This window comes from Carica papaya, chromosome 8 (genome assembly GCF_054855325.1).
Source record: "Carica papaya isolate Zhongbai chromosome 8, ASM5485532v1, whole genome shotgun sequence".
Lineage (NCBI taxonomy): Eukaryota > Viridiplantae > Streptophyta > Magnoliopsida > Brassicales > Caricaceae > Carica > Carica papaya.
The window spans coordinates 7,447,518-7,458,757 of record NC_142316.1 but is presented as its reverse complement, the minus strand read 5'-3'; the positions used below and the strand labels follow the sequence as shown (position 1 = coordinate 7,458,757).

Here is an 11,240-nt window from a genome sequence, read left to right as displayed (position 1 = left end):
AACGGTTCAAATTCGTTTCTTCTTTAAACGTGATTAGATGATCGAGATCAAATCATGATGAACGGTCTATATTCGTTTTCTTTTTAAACGCGATCGGACGGTCGAGATCAAACGTGATGAACTGTCAAGATTTAAGTAAGACGGGTATAAATATCTCGCATCACACTAAACCCAAACCCTAGTAGCCAGCCTCCCGCTGGAGAAGAAGAACCAGTCATCGGAGAAGTGAATCGACCGCCGCCCGCTGCCCGCCGCCGCATCGGAGTCACCTCCGACCACTAAAAAAGGTAAAAATTCTCTTATCTTCTTGGAATCTGATTCTGAGAACCCCCATGGCCAAATCAGAGCAAACAAAATAGCGGATGAGACAGAAACTGCGAAGAAAGCTCGACACCACCACCGTAGGCAAAATCCAAAATCGCCTCCGATGTGCCCCTTCCCGTTTCTCGTTTCGTGCGATTTTTCTACCATTGTGTTCATAATTCTATTTTCTACAGGTTGACAGAAGAAAATGCCTAGCCACGAAGGTGAGTCGGTAGAGACACTGCATCAAAAAATCCTGCCACCATTAAGTTTTTATTTTTTAACTTTTTTCGACTAACCGAGGCCTCCTAACGTGTTTTCTCGCAGGGATGGGTATAAAACTGGTCGAAACTAGCCAAAACTAGCAAAAAATAATAAGGTCGAGGCAAACTGCCACCGTGGGCGGTGGTGCCATCGCCGGAGCACAGCAGTGTCGCCATACCAGAATTCTAAAATTGGTTGGAAAAGGTTTTTAATACCAATTTTGGATTTTTTGAGATATTTTTATGTACGTGAAGCGTGTTTTAATTTTCGCAAGAAAATTCAGGAAACCCGGGGACAGCCAGTAGGTGCAATAGAAAGTTCGGTATTCAGACACCGATTTGGTTAAGAATCCTTTATCTTATTCTCTGTTATGGAATTGAAGTTTAATAATCAGTAATATAGTACTTTGTGTAATTTAGAAAACTTTGAGAATAATTACAAGTTACCAATAGAGCCGGAAACCGGTTAATCATTCATTTGTTGTCCTTTTTAATTGATTGTTGAATTTACAGCTTTAAATACATGATGATGTACTGAAATGGTTAAATGATTCAATTGTGCTTTCTTGAAATATATATTTCTTATCTTGCATGATTTACGATTGATTTGTGAAATTGGTAATTAATATGCAAACGAAAAATTATTTGGTCATGTGAATTAATGAATGATAGCTTTACTGGATATCTTGGAAGATGGTGGATGGAGTAGTTACATAGGGAGCCCTACCGTGAACGTTGTCTCAGACCTGATGGAGTATCGAGGACTGGTATTTTTGGCGCTCATACTGGACGGGGTATGGGGACGACCTGATTCACCCTCATACCGGATGGGGTATTGAGGGATGATATTTTTGGAGCTCATATCAGACTGGGTATGAGGATGGCCGGTTTGTTGACAATGTAGTATATGGGTTCACGTATAGTAGGATATCCCTATGGGCCCCAAGGGATATCAATAGGCAAATAAAAAGGAAAAGTTATTGTTCTTGCTCACTTGAATACGAGGTTAAAATGTTATTTGAGTTATTGTCTCTATAGGTTGATTTTGAAAATCTCATAATGGTAAATATATGCAATAAATGATTTTTCTTATGACAAATGAATCTATATAAATCAAGAGCTTCATTGATTGTTTCTATGATTTTTACCAACCTTTCGTTTCTGTATTTATGAGTAGTGTGATATTCTTACTGGGCTAGTGTAGTTCACTATTTCATTAACTATTTCAGATCAAGATGAGCAAGACCTAGATCCCGATTAACAAGAGGGTTGTGAATAGTTCACTACCCGAACTCCCTTCAAAAACTAGTGAAAGTCGTCCTAGAATACTCAATTATTGGCTTTTTGTTTATTTCCTTGATTTTCGTAATTTCTTTTAGAAAAGATATTCCCGTAACCCTATTGGGCATTCTAAATTATTGTGTAAGGAATGTAAACCCTAATTTCTATCATTTCACTTCCGCATTTAATTAATGACTTTATTTCCTTTTAAGTTCCGGACCTTCATAGCAAGTGAGTCCACCGATAAAAAAAAAATTGAATAAACTCTAAATACCCATTCATAAATCTTTTGCACCATGTCCTTTAACACATGAATAAAGTATCAACTAGATTAAACGTTTTGAGATTGCTGAAGATGTTGCAAGAGGCGTTTGAAGGATAAATTATCTTTTTTTATATAGAGGTTTATCACTTTGAGCAATTATATTAATTATTTTCTCTTGTTTATTCAGGGATTGAGTATCTTTATATTGGTTGTGTCCCAACTATTATCCACAAGGATCTAAAAATTAGTGATATTCTTTTAGACAAACATATGAGGGCAAAGGTTTCAGATTTTGGTCTTTCCAAATTTGTAGTAGATGGGGCTTCCCATGTATCAAGCATAGTTCAAGGTACTGTCGAATATTTAGACTTTGAGTAAGGCTACTTTTCTATTGAAATGTCCTACTTTATCTATGTTAAAGTTAATTACTGCAGTTGATATGACTAAATTGTGTTGTGTTTCTCTATTTTCTATACGTATATGATACATAGTGCACTTACTGTTAATTTACATAAAAAAGAACAAAATGATTATGGGCATATATGATTTTTGTACTCTAAATTCTGTCCATAATGCATAGATCGCTCTTGGCACCACCTTCTCAATTTCTGAAGTTATGGACATATTATATAAAATGTTGGTTTCGAACTTTGGCTTAGGCATCTATAATCTCACCAAAAGAGCAAGGCTAAAAGAAGAGTTGATTATGATTTATATGAATATGTATTGTATTTTGATGCTTAAAAGGAAAAGTAAAATAAGAAAGCATTACATTGAGATGATTAACACTACATAAGAATAGGCGTAATGCCCAAATTAATTTCTTATGTAATTAAATTAATTTGTAAATATAATTTTTTTAATTTTAATTTAGTGTAAAAATGAAGAAAATTTGAAAGAGGAATAAAGTGAAAACAATTTTGGAAAAAAGTGTGAAAATTTAGATTTTAAGAGTATTTTTAAAAGAAAAATCAGAAACTGGGGGTCAAAATATAATTTAAGAAAGTTATGCCACGTAGGATGCCCAGTCAGCAGCTCTGATAAACTAGAATGCGCTGCATAGCAACAAACGTTGAGTAGTGCCACGTGGGCGATCTGTGTGCTTGCGATTGGAAAGGCCCATATTCGCTACCGCACGCATGGACGGCTCAGATGCGTGCACTTCCCAGACGAAACCGAATGGTCAGATTTAAACGTGATCAACGATCCAGATCTACTTCCTATTTAATCGCGATCAAACGGTTCAGATCAAATGCGATGGACGGTCCAGATTAAAAAGAGACGGGTAAAAATAACCCTATTCACACCAAACCCTAACCCTTGCCGCTAGACACCCTCGCCGGAGAAAAGGACCCAGTCGCCGGGAAAGAGAGCCGCCACCACCCGCCGCCACGCCGGAGCCACTTCCAACTGCCAAAAGAGGTAAAAATTTTCTCATATACTTGGAATTCAATTTTAAACACCCCCATGGCCAAATCGGAGCCAAAGGACAGGCAGATTGGCTAGAAACTGCCAATTTTAAACAGATTGATTGTTTTTACGGTTTGAATGCATGATTAGTATCTGATTGGTCGATTTCATAGCTTTGAATGCATGTATTGGTTGTTTTATGTATTTACGGTTAAATTTGAAAAAATGTAGATTAAAGAAAAATGAAAAATTGCGTGATTAAGTGAATGGATGAAACAACAGCCTTATTGGATATCTTGGGAGCTGCTGGACGGACCGGGTACATAGGGAACCCTACCGTGAATGTTGCCTCATACTAGATGGGGTATCGAGGTTTTGTAATTTGGTGCTCATACCAGATGGGGTATGGGGACGACCCGTTAATTTGAAATATTAAAGGAATGGGTTCATGCATTGGGGGGAAACTCCCTATGAACCCCAATGGATACCAGTAGGCTGATAAAAGGATAAAATTATTGTTCAAATCGATTACATATGAAATCATGATCTGTGTTATGTTATTGTCTCTATAAGTTTTTTGTAAATTTTACTACGGTAAATAGATGATAAAAGATTTTGTTTATGATAAATGAATTTGTTTAATTAAGAGCTCCATTAGTTGTTTTTGATTTTTCTACCAGCCTTTATTTCTGTGTCGGTGAGTAGTGTGATCTTCTTACTAGGCTAGTATAGCTTATTCCTTATTTAACCATTTCAAATCAAGATGACTAAGATCTAGAGCCCGATCCACAAGAGGGTTGCGAGCAGGATACGAGTTTTATTTATTTTCCGTTTATTTCCTTAATTTTTTTATTTCTTTTAAAAAGAGTAATTCCCGTAGCACTATTTGGTACTTTAAATTATTGTGTAAGGAATGTAAACCCTAACTAATCATTTCGCTTCTGCATTTAATTTATAATTTATTTTTTTTGAAATTCTGGGGTCGTTACAGTTGGTATCAAAGCCACGTTCTTCAAACCCATTCCTTACACAAAATCCTTAGGAAACACCAAAAACAATGAATTATCACTCAACAATTCTTTGTGAAATGCAGGTATAGATAGATGAGAGAGGAAGACCCCTACTAAACCGAGCAGCCCAGGAGGGTTCGCTTAGAGAGGATGTCAATCAGTTATTTGAGATGTTGGAGAGACTCATTACTGCCCAATAGGCTTGAGAGGAAAGGAGGGAGCTACCGGATCCTCCCCTACTGCCACAGGTTAAGCCACCCCTACAGCAAGAGGGTCCTGAGCCCACCCGGTATAATGCTACTCCTCCACAGTGCCACCCGGTATGACGTTGCTCCTCCACAGTACCACCCGATACCACCACAGTATGATCTGGTGCCTCAACCACAGTACTACCCGACACCACCACCGTATGGTCCGGTGCCCTAATTGCATCACTCGGCACCACCACAGTACAATCCAGTGCCTCCATCGTATCATTCAGTACCACCATAGGGCCACCCAATCCATCCTCAGCGCAGTCCAGCCCCTCTTCCACGGGACCCAGCTCTTCCCATAATGGACCCAGGCTATATAGAGAGATATATAAAAGACTAAATCCATATACTTTTGTAGGGGGATCCTCATTTGAAGAGGTCGAGTACTGGTTAGCTGAGACAGAGAAGGCCTTTAAGATGTTTTAGGTGACTTCTGAATAGAAAGTCATCCTTGCTACCTATATGCTGGTAGGAAAAACGGGCCACTGGTGGTAACTCAAGCAGGCCACACTGCCCTTTCCAATCACTTGGGAACAGTTCCTGACGGCCTTTCATGCAGAGTACCTTCTAGAGCATCTTTGACATCTGAAGGAAATAGAGTTTACATACTTGGTCCAGGGGGACATGACTGTATCAGAATATGCTCTCAAGTTCCTAGAGTTGGGTTGGTATTCTTTAGAGACCATGACATATGAAGGCAGGAAGGCTAGAAGATTCGAGTGGGGTCTCCGTCTTGAGATCAGATAGTAGTTGTTTGTGCTTGAGTTCAACACTTACTCGGCTGTCGTGGCCAAGACACAGTTGGTGGAGAGGAACCTTCGCACATTTCCTCCAGCAGTAAGGAACCTTAGGCTCTCGGCTCCACACCACAGACCAGTACCTACTGCACTTGTTCAACAGAACAGGAGACCCAGGCTGATAACTCATGGTCCTCCTTAGGTTTCAGTAGTAGGGCGCGGTAAGACCTGTCAGCACTGTGGTAAGGATCATGGGGATCAACCCTGCAGTTGCCTCAAAAATACCAGCCGCATATGCAGTAGTGCGCAACATTATGCAAGGAAGTGCCCGAGGAACCAGAACTAAGTCATACCTCCTATCTAGGGTAGGGCTTACAACCTTATTCAATAGGATGCCGAAGCTGATTCGGACGTGGTACAGGGTACGTACACTATCTGTAACCATCCTGCTCATATTTTGATTGATACTGTTGCATCGCATTTATTTGTTTCACTTGTTTTTGCATCAAAATTAAGTGTATTATCTGAAAAACTTGATTCTGTGTTGTTTGTGTCTACTTATGGGAGTAGGACACTACTAGAAAAAGTTGTATACAGAGCCTGTGTCATAGATATAACAGATAAAAAATTGAGTGTGGACCTAATAGAGATTGACACAAGGGACTTTGATGTAATATTAGAAATGAACTGGTTAGTGGCATATCACGCCACCATAGATTATTTTAGCAAGAAGGTTGTATTCAACCCTCCTAATAAGGAGTCATTTACAAATTAATAAAATTCTTTAACATTTGTTTTCCTCATGAAAAATTCTCTTATTATCAAGTACTTTAACCCAACTATTTTCTCTAACTAGGCAAATCTAAGAAATAAATTTGTATTCAATAGATTCCAATTGTCCAAGACTTTTAAGATGTTTTTCCGGATGAACTATTTGGACTGCCAGTGGACAGAGAAGTCGAATTCACCATAGACCTTTAGCCAGGCTCCCAGCCTATTTCGGTTGCTCCTTACTGCATGAGTCGTGTTGAGATGGAGGAACTGAGAAAACAGATCACTGAATTGTAGGACAGTAGATTCATCTGAAATAGTATGTCTCCTTGGGATGCTAGAGTCATAGTTGCAAGAAAGGGAGATGGGACGTTGAGGTTATGTAACGACTACAGAGGCCTGAACATGGTCATGATTAAGAATAAGTACCCCTTCCCCAGGATCGATGACATTTTTGATTAGTTGCAGAGTGTCCATGTCTTCTCCAAGATAGACCTGCATTCAGGTCACCATCAGATAAGGATCAGGGTAGAAGACGTTCCCAAAACAGCCTTTGGAACCAAGTACGGACATTATGAGTTCCTGGTCATGCCATTTGGACTAACCAACACTCCAGCCATCTTCATGAACTTGATAAACAGAGTTTTCAGACAATTCTTAGATCAGTTCGTCATTGTATTCATCGATGATATCTTAGATTATTCAAAAAGTAGAGAGGAACACACTTACCATATGACTAAGGTTTTGCAGGTTCTTAGAGAGAAAAAGTTGTATGCAAAATTGAGCATGTGTGGATTCTGGATTGAGTAGACTACCTTCATAGGGCAAATCATATCAAAAGATGGAGTGTCGGTGAACCCCAAAAAATTTGAAGCAGTGCTCGGCTGGGAAAGATTGACATCGGTTAAGGAGATTCGTAGCTTTCTGGGGATGTCAGTTTATTACTGCAGGTTTGTTGAAGGGTTTTCTAGCCTAACTGCTCATCTGACTTGACTCACAAAGAAGAATGTCAAATTTGAATGGAACGAGGACTGTGAAAGAAGTTTTTCAGAATTAAAGAGATGGTTGACTACCGCACCTATGTTAGCCTTGCCGAGCGGATCAGGTGGATATACAGTGTATAATGATGCCTCCTACCTAGGGTTAGATTGTGTTTTAATGCAGTATGGGAAGATCATAGCTTACGAGTCCAGGCAGTTGAAGATTCATGAGAAAAACTACCCCACCCATGACTTAGAACTGGCTGCAATCATCCACGCCTTGAAGATTTAGCGCCATTACTTGTATGGGGAGACCTTTCAGATCTATACTGATAATAAGAGCTTGAAACACATATTCAATCAAAAGGATCTCAACATGCATCAGAGAAGGTAGATAGAAATCCTCGAGGACTATAATTGCGACATCTTGTATCATCTGGGTAAGGCAACGTGGTAGTCGACACATTGAACAGGAAAAGTGCAAGTACATTAGCTCATTTGATAGTTTTAGAATGCAGGCAGATAGGGGCCGCACAACAGGTATGACTTTAAGACATGAAGAGAGTCATATGTTTGGACCACCTGACTGTTCAACCTGAGTTAATCCAGAGAATAAAGGAAGCTGAGTCCACCGATTCCACCCTAGCAGCCCTCAAGAAAGATGCAGAACAGGGAGTTGATTCATAATTTCAAGTCTCTACCGATGGGTTACTCAGATTTCAGGACATGGGGTGTGTTCTAGGTGACAGTGAGTTGAAAAGGGACATCATGACAGAGGCCCACATCTCAAAGTTTGTCATGCATCCCAAAAGTACTAAGATGTATCAAAGTATGCGACTCCAATTTTGGTAGAACGGAATGCAAAGAGATATAGCTTGTAACGTCCCCGAAAATAAAAAGGGAATGTATAAATTTATTCTAAGTGCGGAAGCGAAATAAAATAGATTATGATTAACATCCCTTACACAATAACCAAAACTAATTAAACGTATGAAAGAATAAACTAACTAAAGGAAATACTATGAATGAATACTATAAGGAAAACTAATAAATTCTTATGCTTCTACTCGCCGTCTTCCTGTAGAACGGGCTCGGGAATCAAGTCCTCCTGATATGAAATGATTAAGTAAGGAATGAGCTACACTAGTCCAGTAAAGACATCACACTATCTCACTGTCACAGAAGTAAAAGTTGGTAGAAAAAAAAAGAACCAATGGAGCATAATTTATAACAAACTCATTTATCAGTAATAAAAACCTTTACTGTCCACTTACCTCAGTGAGATTCATGAACACAACTTATGAGAAACAATAACATCATAAACATCATAACATCATGCACACTCTGTAACATAACACACATCATGCTTTTTTATTTCAATCATCAGAAAACAAATTTCCTCTTTTATCAGCCTACTAGTATCCATGGGGATCTATAGTGTGTCCCTGCTACACGTGAACCATTCACATTAATAACTTAATTCCAGGGCCGTCCCCATACCCTGTCCGGTATGAGCACCAAAACCATAAACCTCAATACCCCGTCTGGTATAAGAGTGAAACGGGCCATCCCCATACCCCGTCCGGTATGGGCGTCAAAACACATAAACTCTCCATACCCCGTTCGATATGAGAGACCATGTTCCCGGTAGGGTTCCCTATGGACCCGGTCTGTCCACTATCTCCTAAGATATCTAGTCAGGCTGTCGACATTATCCATTTATCAATTCACATACCTTTTTCTATTTTTTCTTAATCTCAATTATTCAATCAAACATAAACACGTAAACCAGTAATGGACACCAAATAAGGCAACACAACATCGGGTTCACACTAATCAAACCATAATAAATTAAATAGTGAATCATGCATACGAAGCCATAAAATAAACAAATCAGATACTACACTGCATTTAGACTATAAAATAAATCAAATAAGAACTGACCGACAAATACATCAGGTTCGGGCCCCATTAGCAATCTTAATTAATTATATATATATCTATTAATTCATAAAATACTGTTTTATCATTTATTAAGCTTTAATACCGTGATAGGAAATAAGGTGAGGGATGTTTACTTGTTTCGGAGTTTGAAATTGGATTCTCACTACGCCTACGGGCAATCTCTAGATTCCCTGAAGTTTTTTCCGGAAACTGAAACACACTTCTAGTTCCTGCATATGTCCCCAAAAAACCCCAAATCAGACCTAGGGCCCTTTCGGCCAATTTCTGAATTTCGCTACGGCCGAGGAGCCAAGGGGAGAAATTTTACCCCATTTAGCGGCTGAAAAATCGTCCGGCGCGGCAGGGGGTGGCGGCGACCGATTCCTCCGGTGGCTTGGTCGTCTTCTCCAGTGAGGGTTCTGGCGGCTAGGGTTTGGGGTTGGGTGTGGATGCGATTATTTATAACCTTCCCCTTTTAATATGAACCGTCCATTATGATTTAATCTGGGTCGTTCGATCACGATTAAATTGGAAATAAATCTGGACCGTCCATCGCGATGCAATCTGCGCCGTCCGTGCGTGATCAAATCTGGGCCGTCCGTGCGTGCGGGAACGGATCTGGGCTGTCCGATCGCACGCACGCAAATCGCCCACATGTCTCTATCCCGCGTGGCTTCCCGCGTTAGCGTCCCTGCCACGCGGCGTGTCCTGTTTGGCCGGAGCTGCTGACGTGGCTCTATTTTTTTAAATTACGTTTTGATCCCCCGGTTTTCGATTTTCTTTTCAAAAACACCTACAGAATCCAAATTGTCACCCCTTTTTTTCAAAATCAATTTCAATTAAATCCCAAAAATAATTTTATCCCATTTTATTATTATTATTATTATTATTATTATTATTTCTATTAAATTAAATTAAAACTTTATAGATTAATTATTAAAATAAAACAAAATTAGACAAAATTCCAATAAAATAAAAATAAAATAAAAGAAAAGTTTTGGGTGTTACAACTTTCCCCCCTCTTGGTCGAACAAATGGGGATACTGGGCTCTAAAGTCTGATTCTAACTCCCAAGTAGCCTCCATTGGTGAGTGGTTCTGCCACACTAACTTTACAAATGATATTTTCTGGTTGCGGAGTATTCTGCTCTTTCGGTCCGTGATACCGACTGGTACTTCCTTATAAGATAAGTCCTCTTGGAGTGAAAGCGGTTCATGAGCCAAGACATGAGAGGGGTCCGGGTTGTACTTACGTAGCATGGATGCGTAGAACACATTGTGGACCTTGGAGAGCTTTGGAGGCAGTGCTAGTCTGTAGGTGGCAGTACCAATCCTGTCTAAGACTTCATATGGTCCAATAAATCGGGGGTTCAGTTTTCCCCTCATGCCGAACCTGCTAATTCCTTTGAAATGAGTGACCTTAAGAAATACCCAGTCGCCTTGTTCAATTGCTAATTCTCTCCTCCGAGTGTCCGCATAAGTCTTCTGCCTGCTTTGAGCCGTCTGAATGTTCTTTCTGATTTTAACTATTTTAGACGTGGTCTCCTCCACCAACTCCGGGCTGAATAATTTTCTGTTGCCCACTTCTTCCCAACAAATCAGTGATCTGCATGGGAACCCATATAACGCCTCATACAGAGCCATGCCAATGCTTGCTTGGTAGCTATTGTTGTAGGCAAATTCTATCAGGGGTAGATGGTCGTCCCAATGTCCCCCAGAGTCAAGGACGCAAGCTCGAAGCATATCCTCAAGTGTACGGATTGTCCTTTCTGACTGTCCATCAGTTTGAGGATGGAAAGCAGTACTGAGAGATAACTTTGTTCCCATGGCTGCTGAAAGCTACTCCAAAACCGAGAAGTGAACCAGGGGTCCCTGCCGGATATCACTGTCACTAGAACTCCATGCAATCTGACTATTTTCCGGATATACATTCTTGCCAACTTGTCCAAGGGATCGGTCATTTTGATGGCTAGGAAGTGGGAAGACTTGGTAAGCCGGTCAAAAATTACCCAGATGGCGTCAT

At 40.0% G+C, this 11,240-nt stretch overlaps 1 pseudogene; it reads left to right on the top strand.

Moving 5' to 3' along the window:
• The first annotated feature begins 2,135 nt into the window (after positions 1-2,135).
• LOC148240425 (putative LRR receptor-like serine/threonine-protein kinase At1g67720) overlaps positions 2,136-11,240 on the top strand; it is a 55,929-nt pseudogene continuing 46,824 nt past the window's right edge.